Here is a 4,008-nt window from a genome sequence, read left to right on the forward strand (position 1 = left end):
TGTGCTTTGCTAAGCTTGTTCTAAGTAGGTGCTTTAGACCACTGAGCCATCTCACCCACCCTTTTTTTTTTTTTTTTAGTAGAGGGTCTACAGGGTCTCACTACACAGATCCAACTCATAGTGATTCTTCTGTTTTCAGCCTCCCAAGATCTGGGATTATAGGTACAGGACACCACACCCAGTCTCAGTTGTGTCTCATTGTATCCCTGGGACAGGAGTGATTTATTCTTGATGCAATGCTGAGCTTGTAGGTGCCAGTGCTACACCCTAGCCCTGGGGTGGGTAATTTACATTACAATATAAGGAGGGGAGAGAGGCTAGCTAGCTGCTTAAACTGCTGGCCCTCCCTTTGCTCTCTGCCTTTTGACATTGCCCTGAAATGTTGCTCTCTGCCATGTGCCACTCTTTCTTGGAGCCAGCTGAGTATGGACTGAAACCTCCAGTAACTGTGAGCTAAATAAACCTTTCCTTCCTTCATTCTGAATGTCAGATATTTGTCTCCACAAGAGCGAAGAATAACTGAGACATAAACAACGCGTAGCCTTTGTGTGTGAGACGCATCAGAGGTATGTGCCCAGGGGTTGGGAGAGCAGTTAAGAGGCTGTCATTGCTCCTAGTAAGAAACTATGAGGGTCAAACCAGACAGGAGAGCTACATGGACAAAACTTTAGCAAAGGAGGGCCGGGGAGATGGCTCAGTGGAATAAGCACTTGCCTGGCAAGCGCACAGGCCTGAGTTCAATCCCCGGTTCTGGAAAAAAAAAAAAAAAACTTTAGCAAAGGAATACAGTGGACCTGGTGGCTGTTAAATGTGCAGTGAGCAGTAGCAGTGCATCTGAACAGAGTCCAGAAGGCTGCTGGAGATGCATCTGGAGTCCATAGAGATTTCTGGGTGCAGGCCCAGAAGGCAGAGCAATAGGCATGGCCTCCCATAACAAAGTTTCCTGTGATGAGCCCCACTCAGGAACAGGGATGAGTAGAAAGAAAGCATCCCAGGACAGAATCCCTGCCAGTAGGAGAAGCTGAACACTGAGGCCAGGGAGTAGGGATGACCTTGAGGGAATCCTCAGGAACCCCAAAAGTCAGGTTAAAGTCTGCCTGGGATGGAAATAATCGTGGACTTCTTGTTGGTGAAGTCAGGAAGAGGAAAATATTTTTCATATTCGGGAGGCTGAGCAGCCTATGAGCAGAGAAGGGGCTGGTGGAAAGAGCATGTAGTACTGAGAAGGGGTGTGAGGGTGCCCAGATTAAAGACCAATACTGGTTGATACACCATGTCAACTTAAGTTCAGAAGTTTAATTAAGTGACTCAGCAGAGAGCCAGGATCCTTAGTTTGTAAACATCCTCCTCCTATGCAAGTAGAGGAGGGCATGTCGTTGTGTGAGTTCCACACCCCTGGCCCAGGGTAGTTTGTTTACAATACAAGCAGGAGAGAGAAGCTGGCTAGAGGCGGCACTTGCCGTCCTTCCCTTTGCTCTTTGCTGTTTTCTGCTGCCATGAACTGCTGCCTTCTCCCATGTGGCACTCTGCCTGGGAGCCAGCTGAGTATAGACCAAAACCTCCACAAACTTGAGCTAAATAAACCTTTCCTTCCTTAAATACAGATGTCAGATATTTTGTCCCAACAAGTAAAAAGTCACCAAGATAGGACCCCAAAAGAAAGTATGAGGGGAAAGCCCCTGAAGCCTGTTAGACTGTTCTGGTTTACCTTGCCCTCCCCTGGAAGGTGAGTTTCCTGCCCATCCCAGAGAGTTATTGTCGAGGATAAGTGAGATGAGGAAGTCACTAGCACAGCACATGCACAAAATCAGCACATCCTGGCTACTTTTATTATTCTCAGTAGCAGAAGTGGTGCTGGACTTCAGGCCTCTCAAGAGCGCAAGGGAAGGAGTTCAGGACCAGAATGGCTGAAGCTGTCTCTCAATGCACCCTGAAGAGAGGTTAGCTATTTTAATGGGACAAAGCGTGGACCCAGGGAGGATCCCTGAGTTCAGACAGCCCCCGCCTTCCACAGAGAAAGAGCTCTGAATTTCCAGCTGCCTGTCAGAGCATTGCTAGCCTGACATTTGGGATGGACCAACCTTGATCTTGACCTGGGCCCAGACAGTGGGGACTCTGACTGGTGCCTTGTTCCCCCGCCCTGACTGTACAGTCTGTCAGCAACAGGCTTCAAGAAGCAATGGCTCAGCACTGAATTTCCGAAGGACACAACCTGTGCTAGGATAGGGCTGGCAGGGCTGGACTGAGATGAAGCAGGAGAGGTTGAAAGTACTCAGGCTGGAAAGGTTCAGCACCAGGGGCAGAGGCAAGGGAAGCAGGGAACACCAGGTGGAAGGAGTCAGTCCTCTGCTTACCAGGATACATTCTGGACCAACACAGCGTTGCCCCAAAGCCATCGCTATCCCATCTCTACACTTGTCAAGGCCTCTGCCTACAGGGTTCTGAGCTGTCTCCCAGGCTCTTTCTCATCCGGGCTTTCCCCCCACAGTTCCTCTCTATATCCCATGACATCCTAACTTTCCAGCCTAGATGCGTAGGATTCTATCTATTCCTTTTCCCTACTTTTAAAGGGTAACAATTTAAGAAAATTTTAAAACTCGCAAATGTTTCCAGGTTTTATTTTTCACATTTATCCATAATGGAAATTAGACCGAGGCCAATAATCATTATCATAACCATTTTCTACCTTGTGCCAAGCATGGTGCTAAGTGCAGTTACTGTCCCCCTTACTTCTCTCAAGAATCCAAGCCTGGGCCCCAGGTATGGTGGCACGTGCCTGTATTCCCAGTACTCAGGAGGCTGAGGCAGAAAGATTGCCACAAATTTGAGGCCAGCCTGGGTTACACAGTGAGTTTAAGGCCAGCCTGCACTACATAACAAGACCTGTCTCAAAAAAACAAACAAAAAATCCAAGCTTAGCTGTGACTGAGGCAGGAAGATCACAAATTTGAACCCACCCTGGGCAACATAGCAAGATCTGATCTCAAATTTATTTATTTATTTATTTATTTATTTATTTAGTGATCTCAAATTTAAAGAAAGAAAAAAGGACTGGGGATGTAGTTCAGTGGTAGAGCATTTGCCTATCTTGTGCAAGACCCTGGGTTCAATCTGCAAAACTGCAAATAATAAACCAGTGAGGTAGACAATTTTAATTACCATTTTAGAGCTACAGAACTAAACTGAGAGGATAAACTTCTTGCTCAAAAGGACAGTGACATCACCATCATCTCCTCAGTAACTTTTTTTTTGCAGTACCGGGGATCAAACGTGGAACCTTGTGCTTGTTGCTAGGCAGGCACTTAAGCCACTAAGCCATCTCCCCAACATTTCCTCAATAACTTAAACTTCAACAACCTCCCTGGCTTGCCACTGTTCCTGCTGTAGACTGTCTACCAGCACCCAGAGCCACTGTGCTGAAACAGGAACCCTGTCACTCCTCCACACAGGCCCCCAAAAGCTTTTGTGGCACTTGGTGTGAAGTCTTGTGTTAGGCTCTGCCCACTCCTCTACTCCTCTACTCATCTCTTGCTCCCTACCATGCTCCACCACAAGGCCCTCCTGTCCTCCATCCTTCTAAACTTAGCCCTGCCTTGTGTCCCTCTCTGCCATTCTTCCCTCCCTCAGTCTTCGTCATCATTCAAGGCTCAGCCCCAATGTTCCCCCAAAAGGCTTCCCTGGTGGCCCTAACTAGCAAGCCCAGTGATTACTTTATTCGCTTAACAGAGCTCATTGTTCCAAATCATGAGCATTTCTCTTTCCTATTATGTCAACCTCACTGGATGGACCTAAAGTTCCCCGAAGACACAGATACTGACTTCGCACCATTTAGGGCACTGGGGGGAACCAAAGAAGAGCCCAAGAAGTATTCAAAAAGACACAAAGAGGGTGGGGAGGAAAGGAGCCAAGATTCAAACTCAAGTCAGTCTCGCAGCTCAGTACCCTGAGTACCTAAAGTATCCTGCAGTCCTGATTGGTATGTGTAAGGAAATAGGGGGTGTCTTAAAA

This window comes from Octodon degus, unplaced genomic scaffold, assembly GCF_000260255.1.
Source record: "Octodon degus isolate 3935 unplaced genomic scaffold, OctDeg1.0 scaffold00098, whole genome shotgun sequence".
Classification (NCBI taxonomy): Eukaryota; Metazoa; Chordata; class Mammalia; order Rodentia; family Octodontidae; genus Octodon; species Octodon degus.